General features: G+C 51.1%; 1 protein-coding gene across 7 annotated transcripts in view; it reads right to left on the bottom strand.

Moving 5' to 3' along the window:
• Positions 1-12779, bottom strand: part of TPST2 (tyrosylprotein sulfotransferase 2) — a 59300-nt gene extending 46521 nt beyond the window's left edge. For 2 of the 7 annotated variants that reach the window (XM_059039517.2, XM_067016129.1), the window contains exon 1: positions 12650-12732. The gene's annotated coding sequence lies outside the window, so the exon portion shown is untranslated. Of the gene's footprint in view, positions 1-12649 lie in introns of all 7 variants that reach the window. The other 5 variants (XM_059039518.2, XM_067016130.1, XM_059039515.2 and 2 more) reach the window with 4 other exon arrangements.
• Positions 12780-17680: the final 4901 nt, after the last annotated feature.

The raw sequence follows: 17680 nt of genomic DNA, 5'->3' as shown, positions 1-17680 counted from the left end.
GAAGGGCTGGGTTCAAATCCCATCCCTCCACTTCCCCAGATAAGAGGCCCAATTCCCCTCATCTGAAAATGAGGATAAAAATGCACCTCCCTGGAGGGTGAGATGACTTTTGTCCCTAGGAGGCCCTTAGCGGAATACCTGGCACACACTGGGTTATCAGTAAACACTGGCTACAAATATCATGATTGTGACACCAAATGCCTTCTTGTCCCTATACTGTCACTGACACTATACCTTCTCCCTGTGACACCTCCCTTCCCTTCTCATCTCCTCTAATAATTACGGTAATAACAATAGTAATAATCACAATTACCAATTGCTGAGGGCCTCTTACTTGCCAGACTGTGCCCAGAGTTCTTCACACGGCCTACCTCCTTCCCAGCACATCCTCCGGGAACAATGCCACTGTGATTCCTGTACTTCTCCTGTGATGGTTAATTGTATGTGTCAACCTGTTAATTGTATGGGCAACCTAAGGGATGCCCACATAGCTGGTCAAACATTCTGGGTGTGTCTGTGAGGGTGTTTCTGGAAAGGATTAACGTGTGAATTGTTAGACGGAGTAAAGATCCTAAAGGAGGGGCTTCCCTGGTGGCGCTAGTGGTTGAGAATCCACCTGCCGATGCAGGGGACATAGGTTCATGCCCCGGTCCGGGAAGATCCCACATGCTGCGGAGCGGCTGGGCCCGTGAGTCATGGCCGCTGAGCCTGTGCGTCCGGAACCTGTGCTCCACAACAGTGAGAGGCCCGCATACCACCAAAAAAAAAAAAAAAAAAAGATCCTAAAGGAGTAAAGATCCTAAAGATCGCCCTCAGCAATGTGGGCGGGAATCGTCCAATCCATTGAGAACAAAAACCTGGAGGAAGGAATTTGCTCTTTTTCTGCTGGAGATGCATGCTTGACATCCATCTCCTGCCCTCACACACAGATGCTCCTGGTTCTCAGGCCTTCAGACTCGGACTGATTTACACCAGCAGCATTCCTCGGTCTCCAGCCTGCAGATGGCAGATCATGGGGTTTCTCGGCCCCCATAACTGGGTGAGCTAATTCCTGCAATAAATCTCCTCTTAAAATACATCTGTCTCTCTCTACATGTCCCACTGGTTCTTCTGTTTCTCTGGCGAACCCTAATACATCTCTCTGTGCGTCTGTCTTTCCCCCTAAAACGTCAGCGCCCCAAGGGCAGGGATGGTGTGTCTCGTTCACTGCTGGATCCCCAGTGCCTAGCACGGAGTCTGGCATACAGAAGGTGCTCAATATTCGCTGCATAAATAAGACCCCATTGAATCCTCACCAAAACCTACTGACATCAATGATGACAGATAGTGTCACTTTAAACGGAAGATGTGAAGGGTACAAATAACTAAGAAAATTACCCAAGGCGGCACAGCGCTAAATGGTAAAGCTCAGATTTGAACTGGGGCTTTCAGACGCCAAGCTCATGCTCTTACGAATTAGGGAAATCCCACATCCCAAACAGGGCTCCACCTCACAACCGGGAGGCTGCCGATGGGGCCGGCCTTCTTGAAACACATCAAGGCTGTACTTTGCGGGTAACGTTTCCAAGGTGACCTTCCTTGTGCCATCAAAGCCTGGAGAAGTCGGATCTGAAGGAACCTGTGGGTCACCACGGGAGACTGATGCCCAGGTAACTGGATGACGGGCTGAATGAAGTGAGAGCTGGATTAGGGAAGTAAGTCATGGGATCAGGGAAGTCAGAAGGCTGTGGATTCTGGCTGGGGCAGGGCGGGGGCGTGGCGAGGCCCAAGCAGGAATCTGTGCTGAGTCTAAAAGGGTGGGCTGCGTTTTAGCAGGTGCAGAGGGGAGGGGAAGCACCCCAGGGGGAGGGCAGCGCTTGATCACAGAGGCCCGGAGGTGTGAATGTGCGCTGCAAATTAGGAGACCGGCAAAGGATTCCCCATAAGCAGAACAGTCTGGGGGTGTGGGTGGGGGAGAAGGGAAATTATAATGGTAATAAAAATAACAACAACAGTAATTGTAATAACAGCAAACATGGATATAGCGCTTACTCCGTGCCCGGGCACTGTTCTAGGAAGTATATATGTATTAGCTCATTTAATTCTCACAGCTAATCTATGAGACGGGTGCTGTTATTATCCCATTTCACAGACGAGGAAGCGGAGGCACAGAGAGGTAAAGTCCTCGCCTGAGAGCTCAAGGCAGGGAGATAGTGGAGCAGGGTCTTAAGCCTACACTGCCTGGTTTTAGAGCATGCACTACTATGGTGGTTCTCAAACTGGGTTCCCAGACAGCTGCATCCTGCAGCACCTGGGAACCGGTAAGAAATGCAAATTCTTGGGCCCCTTGCAGACCTGCTGGATGGGGGATTCTGGGTATGGGGTGCAGCAAGCTGTGTAGAACAAGCCCTCCAGGGGGTGCTGCTGCTTGTTCAAAGGTACTGCACTACCAGGAACCCTCTCACAAGGGGTGAGGAGGCGAGAGGTGGGCGGGGGCCGATCTCGGGGCCTGGAGTCGGGGGAGGAGGAGTACCCCTCCGTCCTCTGCAGGCAATAGGGAGTTATGTCTTCTCCTTCTGGGTTTCCCCAGCGAACCCACAATATAACCAGAGGACTAAGGTTCCCAAGGCTAGGGCAGCCACAGACACTGCTGAGAACAAGCACACTGTCTACCCGCTGTGAGGTCAGCAGCCTCCGACCCCAGAGACCCGACCCCGTCTGCAGTCCTCAGGACTGTGCATCGTTACCTGGAGGGTATGCAGAGACAGAGAGGGGCTCCAGGGAGGAAAAGCTTGCCCAGGGTCCCCCAGCAGGAGGGCAAGGTGGCCTCAAACCCGAGTCTCCCGCCTCCTAAGAGGTGGTTTTCACAGGACACCTACAGAGGGCCACTAGAGCACTCACCTGCTCTCCCTGTCTTGCTTGGGGTCGGGGACCCAGACTCTGCTCTGTGCTCCAAACCTGTTCGCACGATCCTCAGCAAATCACCTCAACTCTCTAGACATCAGTTTCCGCACTGGCGAAAGGAAGGGGCTGGACCCAATCTCTAATCTGGCTATGCTCCCCCAAACTCTCAGTCCTTAAATATGCACTGCTGCCCTACTGCATGCTCAAGGGGAGCCAAGGACACACTGCGTGGTGCCTGCCCGTGGAGCTCACAGCCTCTAGGTGGCCCAAGGAAGGGCAAAGGCGACATCCCATGGGCCTCGCACCTACTCCTGGGAGCCAGGATCCTCGATCAAACCGAAAGCAGCGTTCAGCCCTCTTGCTGTCAACCCAGGCTCCCTCTCCGCACCCTGGGCCCCCACGGCCTGGGGCCAGGGCTAGATTCCAAACCCTGGACTACGGCATGGCCTCCACAGACCTCCTAATCTCCCTCTCTTCACTGGGGAAGCGGCCCACACCAAGCCTCCCACACCTCCACTGGGGATGCTTGGCCGGGTCGCCCGGCTCTGCAAGGGCTCTGATGGTTCTGAGGCAGGATATCACTCACGGCCAAAGGAAGTGGGATGGAGATGGAGGAAGGGAAAGCAAGGAAGAGTGGTGTTAGGGTGTGTGCGTCGGGGGAGGAGAAGGGGAAGTAGTGCAGGTGGGGGAGGGAGACGACAGACAGACAGACAGAGATAGAGATGGGGGAACCAGGGATGCAGAGAGACAGAGGTGGGAGAGAGATGTGGGAGAGAGAAACAAGGAGAGACAGAGATGAAGGGAGACAGAGACAGGGGAGAGACATAAACAAGAGGGAGACAGGGATCAGAGAGACAGACAGGGAGCAACAAAAATAGAGACCAAGACAGACACAGGGCGTGAGGGAGGAGGGGCAAGGGGGAGAGGGAGTAGCCTGGAACAGGAACCTCGGCTGCCCAGCGAGAACCACGGCTGCCCAGCGAGAACCAGGACCCACGCCTGTACCACCATGGCTAGTGGAGTCCTCCCCCAGCCCCACCCCAGGTCAAGGCCCCTGGGGCTTCAGAGAAAGAGCAGAATATTAAGAAGAAGGCTGCTGCTGGTCTGGCCCCCTCCCGCCACGGGGCTCCCAAAATTCCCACCTGCTGAAGACCACCTTCATGATGCTGGCTACAGCCAGAACCCCCTTTACTCTCACCTACTTAATATTTTTGTTAAATGGATTCAATATCGTTAAAACATTTTCAAAGGAAACTCTAACCCCCCAGCTTAAATTAAAAACACGCCCTAATTAAAAGTAACTGCAAAAACACACGCAAAGGAAGCGGTCCTTCTGCCTTCTAGCTGGAGACTGCCGCCTGCCCAAGGACCCCAGCGGGGCCCAGTGGGGGTCTGCTCTTTCTTAATCCACAGGACTCCGGAGAGAAACACTGAGGTAGCACCTAGTGAAGACTCTGTCCAGGAAGTCATCAGAGGGTAGAAGGGGACTTGGAGAGGAAAACTCTTTTTCATTCTCCAGGGTAAAATCCAGGTTCTCTGACCTGGCCAATTTTAACACCCTCCCACCCACCACATACACACGCAAACATACTAAAATCTCAGTGCCATGAACTCTAACCTACAAAGCCCAGTTTTGTGGCTGTGGTTCCCTTCTCCCAGAAAACCTTTCCTGCCTTCCTCTACCCAGCTAACTCCTATTGATATAATTTATATCCCCTCCTCCAGGAAGCCTTCCCTGACTGCCTCCCATCCTTGTGTCAATGTCCCTCAAAGCGCTTAGCAGCCTGCATGGCCTCCTCCACCGGAAGGCAAAGGGCTGGGCATCCCCCACATCTTCTCAGGACTCAGCAAGGCCCCCAACTCCCAGCATGGGCTGCAAGGATATTTGTTGACTCAATGGAAGAACAGACAAATAAAGAAATGAAGGTACCTGAGCACCCTTGGACGGGTTGAAATCGAAACAAAAGCTTCTCTGCGCTCCGTGAAAAACGTCCAGGCAAAAGCTCTCATGTAAAAAGAATGAGCTGACCTGGTTCCAACCGGCCTCACCCAGCTCCTGGCCCCCCCAGTCTCTGGGCCAGCAACCCAATCCCTATGAGCCTCAGTTTTCTCACCTATAAAATGGATACAGCAGTGAACTACCCATAAAGTACCCAGGCGGCCCTCAAATGTTAACTGCAATCATTCTTTTTATTACCACCTTACACTCACCAAATCACAAAATATTATTACTTGAAGGAACCCAAGAGATGAGTAGATTGAGACTGCCAGACTTTCTGTAAAGGGCCCAATAATTGTTGTATTTTCAGTCCTGCAGACCACAGCGTTGTTGGAACTACTCTGCTCTGCCGCTGTAGATTGAAGCAGCCATAGACAAAATGTAAGTAAAAGCGTGGCTGTGTTCCAGTAAAACTTTACTTACACAAACAAGCAAATGGGCCGGATTTGGCCCAGGGGCTGTCGTTTCCTGACCTCTGATATAGGCTGTCACTGCTCCAAGTGTGGTCTTTAGACAAGCAGCACTAGAATCTGCTAGGAGCCGGCTAGAAAGGCAGTCACAGGCCCTGTCCCCACCCCACCCAATCAGGATCTACACTTTGGCAAGAGCTCTAGGGGATTCGTGAAAGTGTTTAAGTTTGAGAGGTGTGGTCCCCAGTTTCCCAGCTCGGCACCTTGGGTCAGAGATGTGATTTACCCTTTTTCTCGTTTGCTGCCTCTACCAGAAGGTGCACTCCGGAAAAAGTGGCACCTGGTGGCTTCCTGAATCCTGCACCCGGCCTCTAGCTGAGAACCTGTAGCATGTCCCTTTTCAGCAAGTTACTGAGTGCCCAGTATGACCCAGGCCCAGGGCCAGGTGCAGGGGACACGCCAATTACTGCAGACATCACTCCGTGGCTCTCCGTGCAGTGATGGGATGGATGGATGACTCCCTCGGGCAGCCACTGGAGTTGGGCAGATCTGGGTTCGAATCCCGGTGTTGTCACTTCAGGCCTGTGTGACCTCGGGAAAGTGACTCGAGTCTCAGTTTCTGGGAAATGGAGTTGTCAATAACAAAAATGTCTCCCTGATACCCTGTGAGGACAGGGAGAGGGTATGGGATGGTGTCCCAGCAGCTGTGCAGCTGATGTGGATGCGCTGGTACATGGACACACACCCGCCAGTGCTCACAGCAGAGGGACCTCGGCTGGCCCCAAATAACTCTGTGGGTTAAGCAGGGACCTGGACCAGGTAAGGCGGGAACCTGGGGTCCAGAGACAGGGGCTCCTCACCCGGGGAGTGTGGGATGGGGACAAGGGTGTGTTAAAAGCTTTGAGGGTTTACAGTGGCAGAAGAGGTATCAGAGGCCTCACACAGCCTCCAATGACCTAGAAAAGCAGAGCTGGAAAGACTCTTGGAGAACATCAAAACCAGTGGTTTAAAAAATATACCAATTTTTTAAAACTTTTTAAAAAAATAATTAATTAATTAATTAATGGTTTTGGCTGTGTTGGGTCTTTGTTGCTGCGCGTGGGCTTTCTCTAGTTGCGGTGAGCGGTGGCTACCCTTCATTGCGGTGTGTGCGCTTCTCATTGCGGTGGCTTCTCTTGTTGTGGAGCACAGGCTCTAGGGCGCTCAGGCTTTAGTAGCTGTAGTGCGTGGGCTTCAGTAGTTGTGGCTCACAGGCTCTAGAGCGCAGGCTCAGTAGTTGTGGCGCACGGGCTTAGCTGCTCTGCGGCATGTGGGATCTTCCCGGACCAGGGCTCAAGCCTGTGTCCCTTGCATTGGCAGGCGGATTCTTAACCACTGCACCACGAGGGAAGCCCTATATTACTTTTTAAAGCAACGGATCTGCTTGTTCAAGTGACACCCAGGCAGGTCCCTGGTGTCCTCAGAGCCCTGAAGGCGTGCACTGGGCCAGGGGGCTCTCGGGGCCAGGGGACCGTGGGGAGCGATCAGGACAGCCCAGGCCATCAATGGGGCAGCTTCAGGCCACTCTAGTTTGGCCCAAGCTCTTGAGTTTCCAAGAAGTGAGACACTGGAATTATTCTCTAAAATTATTTGAATGTTTTCTCATTTTAAAATACAGCACTACATTGGGATTGACACATATACACTATTGATACTATGTATAAAATAGACAACTGATGGGAACATACTGTATAGCACAGGGAACTCTCCTTAATGTACTGGGAGTGTCCTAAATGGAGGGGATATATGTATATGTATGGCTGATTCATTTTGCTGTGCAGCAGAAGCTAACACAACATTGTAAAGCAACTACAGTCCAATAAAAATTAATTAAAATAAAATAAAATACAGCACTGTGGGAGCTACACAAAAACCAACCTGCAGAGCGAAGCCGTTGACTGGCAGCTTGTTACAGCCCTACCTGCCCATTTCACAGGTGGGGAAACTGAGTCTCAGAGAGGGGAAGCACCTTGCCCAATGTCACACAGCAAGGCGGAAGCAGAGCTGGGACTCAGTTGCCTCCAAGCTCTTGTCCAGCCCCCAACTGTTCATGAGAGTGGGGGGAGTGGGGGGACATTGGGGAGGGGGGTAGGGATCTAGTCTTCACAAGCCAAGAGCCCTGCTTGTTCTGTCCGTCTAGGACAGAACTTGTACACGAATGCTCACAGCCGCACTACTCGTAACAGCCCCGTAAATGGCAACAACCCAAATGCCCAACAACTGATAAATGGATAAATAAAATGGGTATAACCATACAATGGAATATTATTCAGCCACTAAGAGGCAGGAAAAGGGATGAACAATTATTAATAACATAATTTTACAATCATATAATATGTAGGAATAATTCTATAATAATGTAATAATAGCAACTGACATTTTCTGAGAGTTTTCTGTGTGCTAGGCATTAAGACAGGGTATCAAGAAGAGGGTAAGATGAAAAATAAGAGTGTAGACTCTGGATTCAAACCCTCTCTCTCCCACTTCCTAGCTGGGTGACCTTATGCAAATTACTTCACCTCTCTGTGCCTCAGCGTGTACATCTCAGAGGGCTGCTGGGAGAATTAAATGAGTTCAAGTACATAAAGTACCTAGAACATTGCCTGGCACCCAGTAAGTCCTGTTGACATTTTATTTATAATTATTGCCTCTGGACAGATGGGGAAGCCGAGGCTCACAAAGGGACACGTTCAAGTGTCTCCGAAGATCCTGTCTGACCTTGGGGCCTTGCATTTTGCCTGACAGAAGGGTAGGTATTAGGTTGGCAAAAATGTTCATTTGGGTTTTTCTATAAGATGTTACGGAAAGGGACTTCCCTGGTAGCGCAGTGGTTAAGAATCCGCCTGCCAATGCAGGGGACATGGGTTCAAGCCCTGGTCCGGGAAGATCCCACATGCCGCGAAGCAACTAAGCCTGTGCGCCACAACTACTGAGCCTGCGCTATAGAGTCCGCGAGCCACAACTACGGAGCCTGAGTGCCACAGCTACTGAAGCCTGTGCGCCTACAGCCCATGCTCCGCAACAAGAGAAGCCACAGCAATGAGAAGCCCACGCACCGCAACGAAGAGTAGCCCCCGCTCGCCACAACTAGAGAAAGCCTGTGCACAGCAACGAAGACCCAATGCAGCCAAAAATAAAAATAAATAAATTAAATTAAATTAAGAAAAAAAAAATGTTACGGAAAAACCCGAACGAATATTTTGGCCAACCCCAATACTTTATCCCCGATCCCTCCCATCAACAACTGCAGGAGGCAGGTCCCATTTGCGCTTCTGTTCTGCAGATGAGAAAACTGAGGCATGGGAAGGCAGCTAGGGAACCCAGACCCATCGCCCCTAAGTGGACTGGCCGGATTCGAACACAGGTCTGAGCCCTGGAGGATGCTATCACCCAGCCCGCTTTCTGGCCACATGCCCACCTTCTGGCTACAGCCACGTGGGTCAAAAGTCTGGTTGATGCAAAATTCACTTAGCAGCCCGGGCAGCTGCCCTGCCCTTGCTGCCCACCTTCTGAGCAAGCAGGATAACAAGCAGCTTCTCCGGGCGGCAGCCCCAGACGTTCCCCAGGGCACGTGGGCACTGCCCTCTTCGGTCCTTCCCTGCAATTTTTAGCCCAGCTCTCAGGCTGATCTGAATGACTCATTCCCACAAATCCTCCTCGGGACGCGGCAGCCCAGGGTGGAGGAGACCCAAGCAGGGGCATGGGAAGGGGCAGGCATCCCAGAACCTTCTCTGGAGCAGCCCTATTCAGGGTGGATGTGCCTGCAGAGAGCAAGGGGCTTTGCAGGCAGTAGGAATGGGCGTTAAGTGGGGAGGCTTCCACGCCGCCACATGGCAAATCAAAGCCACGCAGGCCACACCCGGGCTTTCAAGTCGTCAATACCAGCCACTTCTGACCTGCCACTCCTGCTACAAATTGATCCACGAAGCCACATCGGTAAAGTATCTGAACACTTTATGATTCCCAAGGTGGTACTGCATTCAGTCCATGCCCATTCCCCAGCAGAGTACACTGAGGCCCAGCAAGGGGCAGCCCCTTGACTAGCCTCCTCAACCCTGTTTCCGTTTCCCCAGGCTGCCTTCTTCGTGCACAGGAAATCAGGACTTTAAAAGGCCAAGAGGGAAAGTATGCACAAGTGAATAAAAGCAGGAGGGGCTGGACACGGACACCAGAAGGCCTGGTCTCCACAGCCCTCCCAAAGAGCAGCTGCCCAGGTGGGAAGAGGCCGGTGGCTGGGACCCAGGAATGCAGAGCCCAAGGCTGGTTGAAGTTCCCGAACCAGCAGGTTACAGGCTGAACCTCGTGAAGAACGGATGACCTTCAAACCCCTTTGTTATCCTGTGATGCTGCCACCCTCTGACCTAGGATCTTCCCTGCAGCCTGGCCTCATGGAAGGCAAAGAGCACGTGGGAAGAGGTGGGTGACCCAGGTGAGGGGACGACACCCGAGAGGAGGGAAGGGGGTGTCTGTGTGTCCAGCGTGTCACAGGTGGGGCATCTGTCGCTCAGTACTGCTGGCCTCAGGCCTGGGGGTGGCATCTCTGGAAATAAGCAGTGGCTCACTTAGGGTGTATCTAAGGGAACCATGTGGCCACCGGGGGAGGTCACCTTCAGATGAGCGTAGTGGTAGCAGGTGGAACACAGGCAGGACCAGACCCCACTTCCGAGCCAAGGGACAGGCCCTCCTTTAGGGCTGCAGTCTAGGAAACCCACCAAGGGTCTCCCTGGCCTCCACATGGAGCCTCAGTTGTCAAGAGACCCCCGCTGGCCTGGTGTGGGAAGGTCTGAGCTGTCCTCCCCGCTTTTCCTTCATCTCACGCAGAGGTCCCTAAAGGCACTACCAGATCCTGTGCTGGGTCCTGGGTTGGGCACTGCAAGCCCCTGGGTTCCTCGTGGCCTCCCCTGATCCCGCTCAGGAACAGAAGGGACACAGTGCACACGTACCTCGCCTAAGACGTCCACAGGCTTGATCTGTTTCCCTAACTGATGGTCTCAGAGGCATTCCCAGTTACTCTGCTAAGGAGGAGCTTAACTTCACGTGTGTTAGTTTCATGCACATTAATTTCATGTGTGTTAATTTCTAACGAGCACATCAAAGCCAGTGATTTCAAAGATTAGGTCTGCTGAAGGCTACATTTGTTTAAGATTACATCCCAACCCTCATCTGCTGCTGGTGGGACTATAAAATGGTGAAGCTGCTTTGGAAAATGTTTTACCACTTCCTCAAAAGGTGGAACACAGAATTACCATATGACCCTACAATTCCACTCCTAGGGCTGTACCCTAGAGAACTGAAAACATACGCCACACAAAGACTTGTACACGAATGCTCACAGCAGCACTACTCGTAACAGCCCCGTAAATGGCAACAACCCAAATGCCCAACAACTGATAAATGGATCAATAAAATGAGGTATAACCATACAATGGAATATTATTCAGCCATTAAAAAGAATGAAATACTGAAATAAAAAGTAACGAAGTACTGCATACTAGCATGTGGACAAACTTTGGAAACACTCTAAGTGAAAAGCACCAATCACAAAAGGCCATAGTGCATGATTCCATTTACAGGAAATGTCCAGAACAGGCAAATCCACAGAGGTGGAAAGTAGATTAGTGGTTGCCAGGGGCTGGGGTTGGGGGGGGGTGGATTGGGAGTGACCACTGATGGGCCCAGGGTTTCCTTTTGGGTGATGAAAATGTTCTAGAATTAGACAGTGGTGATGGTTGCACAACTCTGAAAACCCTAAAATCCACTAAATTAAATACTTTAAAAGGGTGAATTGTATGGCATATGAGTTACATCTCAATAAAGCTACTATTAAAAAATTACATGAGATTTTAAAAAAGAAGGTGATATATATATTAAGTAAATAATAGTAACAATATTATACAATTGGGATTTGATGAGTTAAAACGGTTCATTTATAAATGACACAATAAACCCGATTTCACAGTCATGGAAACTGAGGATGAGTGAGGGGGAATGACTCGCCCAGTCCACATCACTACTAAACCAGAGTGAGTCACACCAAAATTTGTCCAAACACAGAAGCTTGGCCTAACCATCTAGACACGCAGCTGAATGAAGGGATTTGAGATGGGATATGGGGAGAGGTGCCCACAGCCCAGAATGGGGGACAGACCTGCAAAGAGGTTAATAAGTGAGGGAAAGGGCCAGATACCTCTGTGAGATTCAAAACACGAAGCACCCAACAATGCCTGGGGAGTGCCAGGGAAGGCTTCCAGGAGGAGGTGCTGCCCAAGGAGGCTTCTGAAGGATGAGTAGGAGTTTACCAGCCCTCCCACCCCAACACCTCTATAAGACGCATGAAGTCAGGGGGCCTAAGGGTGAGTTTCAGCTCTGCCACATAAGGGTGAGTTTCAGCTCTGCCACATCCTAGCTGTTGGACCTAGGGCCGTGGGCACAAGACATCTCTGAGCCTCAGTTTCCCTGTCTGTAAAAGGGGAAGCAGACAAGGCGATCAGCCCTTCTAACTACTGCACTCAATAGGATGGTTCCCACCCTTCCTCCAGAGGGGACCAGCCTTTGAGTGGAAAAGCCAGACCTCGACCTCTGTTCCACATAACAATAACAGGCTTTGCCAGGCCAGGCGTGCCCAACCTTGGTGACCGTGCCCCTTTCCCTTGCTGCCACTCACGTCCCAGCTTTACGAGGCACCTCCCGTTTAGCTCACACTGAGAAGGGGAGGTTACTGGGCGGTGGGATCCTCTGGTCAAATTCCGCCCCCCCTCCTTGCGGGTGACCCCCAAGTTCACCAGGGCTGCCCCTATCCCATGCTCTCGGCGCCCCACTCCCCAGGCAGCGATTTCGACCCCCAACCCCTTCACTTTAGATACGCCTCGTAACTCCACGGCGGCTGCAAGTTAACTTCAACGCGCCCCCCGCGCGTCCAGGCGCCCGCGTGTGGGGCACGCCGGGGAGGGGTCGGGGGCTCAGACAGCGGAGACACGCCGCCTCCCCCGCAAAACACACACACAAACACACACAGACACACACGCTGAGCGTCTCCCCCGCGCACGGTCCGAAGCGAGAATCGCGGTCACGGGGGGCGGGTGTCCGCCGCACCCGGGGGAAAGCGTTCGCAGCGCCGGGCGGGTGCGAATCCGCGAACCTCCCGCCCTCCCGCGCCGCCTCCCTCCCAGCACCCAGCCGCGGAACCCGAGCAGCTGCGCCGGGCCCGGGAAGAAGCCGCGAGGGCCGAGGGCTCCCCGCCGCCCGAGGCCGACCCGCAGGCGGCCCCCTGCCTGCAGCTGCAGCCCAGGCCCCCCCTCGCCATCCCGGAGCCACCTACCACGAGCGGCGCGCCGCGGAAGCCCCGCGTGCCCAGCGACTCAGCGCTTGCCAGCCGCCCCGGCCGGGGGAGGCGGGACCATGGCGCCGTGACGTCGCACGGGGTCGGTCCGGGACGTGGCCCCGCCCCCAAGCCCGCCCACGGCAGCTTCCCCGCCCCCCGTCCCGCCTCCAGACCGCGCTGTGGGGCGGGGCGTCCCTGGCAGCTGACGGCCCGCCCCGGAAACTCTGGTCAGCCGGCCGGCTTACCCACAGGGTGGGCAGCTCACCGCTTCCTCCACCCCCTGCCACTACTCTGCTTAAGAGAAGTTCCCTCTGTCTACAACCAGGGGAGTGGATGATCGCCAAGAAGTGGTGTAAAAGAAGAAAACTAGACCCTGAGCAGAGAGTTTTAATGCTACTGTCTGTAGAAAACAGAGGAAACTGGGAAGGGCCATCATACAATTCCTATACATCACTTGTTCTCAAACAGGGTGTGATTTTGCCCTGCGGGCCACCACCCTCCCAGGGAGACATTTGGCAATGTCTGAAGACATTTGGGGTTGTCACAACTGGGGGGTTGGAGGGGATACGTTTCTACTGGAATCTAGTGTATAGAGGCCTGGGATGCTGCTAAACATCCTACAATGATCAGGACAGCCCTCCACCCTGCCAACCAAGAGCCATCCAGCCTAAAATGTCAGTAGTGCAGGGTTGAGAAACCCTGTTAGATAAGAATAAAATAAAACTCCAGGCTGGTAGAGCTCAGTTCAGTCTAACCTCTCTGTGCCTCTGTTTCTCCATCTGTAAAACTGGGAAGATAATAGATCTACCTATGCATCATATGCATATGCATTGAATACCTGAAGGAAGGGGAGGAAAGGATGCAGGTTTACTTTTCACTATGAACCTTTGTTCTTTGTTTGATTTTTTTTTCTTACCATTTGTATATATTACCTATTTAAAATAAATTTCTAGGACTTCCCTGGTGGTGCAGTGGTTAAGAATTCGCCTGCCAATGCAGGGGACACGGGTTCGAACCCTGGTGCGGGAAGATCCCACATGCCGCGGAGCAACTCAGCCCGTGTGCTACAACTACTGAGGCTGTGCTCTAGAGCCCGCGAACCACAACTACTGAGCCCACGCGCCTAGAGCCCATGCTCTACAACAAGAGAAGCCACCGCAATGAGAAGCCCGCACACCACAGCAAAGAGTAGCCTCTGCTCGCCGTGACTAGAGAAATGCCTCGCGCAGCAACGAAGACCCAACACAGCCGAAAATAAATTAATTTTTAAAAATTAAAACAAAAAATAAAATAAATTTCTATAGTAGTTACCACCATAACAGCAAATGCATATATATATCTATATAATTACCTTTATAGTATATCTATATAATTACATACTATTTAGGCATTGCTCTAAGCACTCTATCTATATTTACACACTTAAACCTTTAATAACCTTGTGAGAGGTCTATTATCATCCCCATCTTAAAGATAAGGAAAAGATGACATACAGATATTAAGTATTTTGTCCATGGCCAACCATGTGTTTATTCATAGCTCATTAATTCATTCATTTATATGTCTAATAAATAGTACCTGCCATGTACAAAGTGCTGGAACTGACAAAATGAAATCTCCTGCTTCCATGGAGCCAGCTGTTACTGGCCTGGAAACAATGGAATAATGTTATATAGTGTTTATTGTGCACACATCACAGGCTTTGTATGACTCACTACGGGGTAGCCCTGCTGGGAGTTTTATAATGTCCCTTTCTGGGAGGAGAAATGGAGATCAAAGGAAGAGGTCTGAATGGGGCATGTGTTTAAGAACATTCTAGCAACATGCATTTCCTGAGCACCCTGTGCTGGGCGTTGGGAGTCAGCAGGTAAGAGGAGGACTAGGGTCCTGCATCCAGTTGGGGTAATCTGGACCCTCCAGCAAGCATCGTGGAGTTGGGAACAGGGTGATCAACCTGGTCCAAGGAGGGAGGGCCGGGGGTGTTTACACTGAGGCCTGAAGCACAGCTGAGGGTTCATAGGAGATTGTGCTTAATCACAGGGCCCCGCGGGTGCAAAGGTCTGGCAGGAAGGACCTTTGTCAAGGGGCCCTGCATGAAGTGCAGAGTGGACAGGATGTGGGGCGGGTGAGAGGAGGTTGCGGGGGTCTGCAGGGGCTCATGCTGCAGGGCTTGGTGGGCTAGAAGGAGTCATGACTTTATCTTGCAGAGGTGGAGAGATATGGAAGGCGTTCAGCAGGGGAAGGACGCGCCAGCTTTGCTTTCTGCAGTGATCCTCTCGCTATTGTGCAGAAGAGGACAGGCAGGGAGACTGGTTTGGAGGCTGTTAAAATTCTCCAGGGGAAGCTGGTCAACCCAGGTGGGGATGGGGACATAGGGGTGTGTTCGGGTTCCAGAGATGTCTGGAAGACAAAACTGGCAGATCTCAGCGGTGGCGCTAAAGAAGGGGACCAGAATGATCTCCTGGTTTCTAGGTTGGACCTCTCCTCTCAGCACCCCAACTCAGCGAACCCCTTCAGGTCTCAAGCTGGCTGTCCCCTCCTTGAGGAAGCCTAACCCCACCTCCCCACCCTTGGCGAATGTCCTGATGAGATGGGCACTGGACCAGGCAGTCGGGGAAATTGATGTGACTTCAAAGGCAGATGAACGAGCTCATTACTGTTTGCTCCTCCAGCCTGTGAACAACTGCGGCAGGGGCCTCTTCTCTCTTCCCCAACCTGTCTCCCCAGCTTCTAGACAAAGCCTGGCATATGGGAGCCCCCTCAGTCAATATTCATCGGAAGCAGGAAGAATAAATGTAGCATAAAGCACATGGATTCTGGGACTTCCTGGTGGTCCAGTGGTTAAGACTCCAAGCTCTCAATGCAGGGGGCACAGGTTCGATCCCTGGTAAGGGAACTAAGATCCTGCCTGCTGCACGGTGTGGCTAAATCAATCAATCACGTGGATTGTAAACCCCTTTCCATCTCTGACATTCAAGAAGATGATGCCAGTGATGATTCAGATGCTTGCTATGCTCTAAGCACCTTATAAGAATTACATTCAAGCTAATCATTTACTCCTTCCAACAACCTCTAAGATTTTATTACCATTACTCCCATTTTACAGATGAGGAAACAGAGGCTCCATCAAGTAACTGGGCTCCACCAAGGGCAAGAGCTAGTAAATGTCGGAGCTGAGATGAAAACTCAGGACAGTGGGGGAAGGAGGTGGCCCAGCAGCAGGCAGGAAGCTAGGATAGAGGGGCAGGTTCCCTCCTCTTGCTGGAAGGATGTGGGGTCATCCTTCCTAGTTGGGTACCCAGGCTTCACAAAGTACCCTGATCTTGGGTTCTTGATCCAGATGACTGGCTGTCATGGCAACATGGCCCTAAAAATATGCTCCTCTCTCTAGAACCTCCTCAGGGCACCCTGGCACCATACTCTTTTTCCAAAACTCAGTTGCTGTGTATCCATCACGATCTAGCGCTGGTACAAAAGGGAATCACGCCTCAGGTGGTCCTCCCATCCCCATCCTGCTCTTGCACACACACCGCTAACTTTGTGTCCATGTCTCTATGCCCAAAAGGCTGTGGGCTGCCTCCGGTCACTGTGGGTGCGAGATGATGTTCCATAACCAAGGTGCTTTATTTTCCCAAAGGCCTGAGACTCAAAGATTCATGAGCTGAGATCTAGTGTGGAAACATGGTGACGTCCCAGCGCCCAGGCATTGCACCCTGAAGCCAGCGTTTACAGCAGAACTCATGCAGAATCAAAACAGCGCTGAGAAGCCCCCGAGAAGCCTGTGGGCGCCACGGCCACTCAGTCAAGTCCAGCTCTACTGCTATCCTCCAGCATCGTACCCATCATCACTTCTGCTGAGCACCTGATGAAGTCGAAACTGAAAGTTTCTGTTTTGAGGCAAATATGTGACATCTTTAAGCTCTGAAATTCTGTTCCAGGTGGTGAGATGCTCACATTTCAAGAGATGTTTTGGAACTAGGACCCACGGAAGGAACAATAGGTTTATAACTCTCATGTCACACTCCTGGCCCTTTTACATGTTCTTTTCTTTTACTTGTTTCTTTTTATCTTTGTTACTTATTTTTGCTTGTAATTTTTATTTATTCTCTGTTTTCTGTTACCGTGTTTTATTTATTCATAAATTCAGTAGCAAAAGTTACATAAATGTATGGATAAATCAAATTAAATATAAAATAATTGCTTTGTTATTTTCTTCCAAGTTATGTTGGTTTGTTTCGCCAAGTGTGTATATCGTTTCAGCAATGCTTACATGTATATTTTTTATATAACACCTGTGAGAAAATAAGGACATCAACAGCTTTGAGTTGAAAGCAATCTGGAAGGTCTAGACTATGAATGCAAAGAAATTTAAGGACTCACTTCATTGATGGATGTCTATTGTGTTTTTCTTTTTTAAAAAAACATTCATTTATTTATTTATGGCTACATTGGGTCTTAGTTGTGGCGCGTGGGCTCTTCGTTGTGGCGCACGGGCTCCAGAGCACGTGGGCTTTGTAGTTGTGACACGTGGGCTCTCTAGTTGTGGCACACGGGCTCAGTAGTTGTGGCGTGCAGGCCCCGCAGCATGTCAGATCTTAGTTCACAGACCAGGGATCGAACCCACGTCCCCTGCTTTGGAAGGCAGATCCTTAACCACTGGACCACCAGGGAAGTCCCCTATTGTGTTTTTCTTTTATAGGACTCACAAGATTGATACACTGAAAAAGTTATGTCTAAGTAAGTTTAAAATAGTTCTTTCAATAAGAATGAAATAAAAATTCTAAGTGATCAGAAGGCAGCTGTGTTATATTTGAATGGATAGTAATTCTCTTTTTCTTTCTCAAATCATAAAATCATGGGGCATCTTGCCATCGATGAAGTCTTAGCATTGAAAAAATGTGAAAGTTGGTTTTGTGTGATTCCACCACAGTAGAATTTTAGAGCTGCACTCACACACCTTAGGAACCGAGGATGGGAATCCATGTAGCTTGACACTGGAATCAGAGAATAGTGGGCACTTAGACATAA

Source organism: Kogia breviceps, chromosome 15, assembly GCF_026419965.1.
Source record: "Kogia breviceps isolate mKogBre1 chromosome 15, mKogBre1 haplotype 1, whole genome shotgun sequence".
In the NCBI taxonomy this organism is placed as follows: Eukaryota; Metazoa; Chordata; class Mammalia; order Artiodactyla; family Physeteridae; genus Kogia; species Kogia breviceps.
Note: the sequence above shows the minus strand (reverse complement) of the source record. Positions and strands in the feature narration are given on the sequence as shown.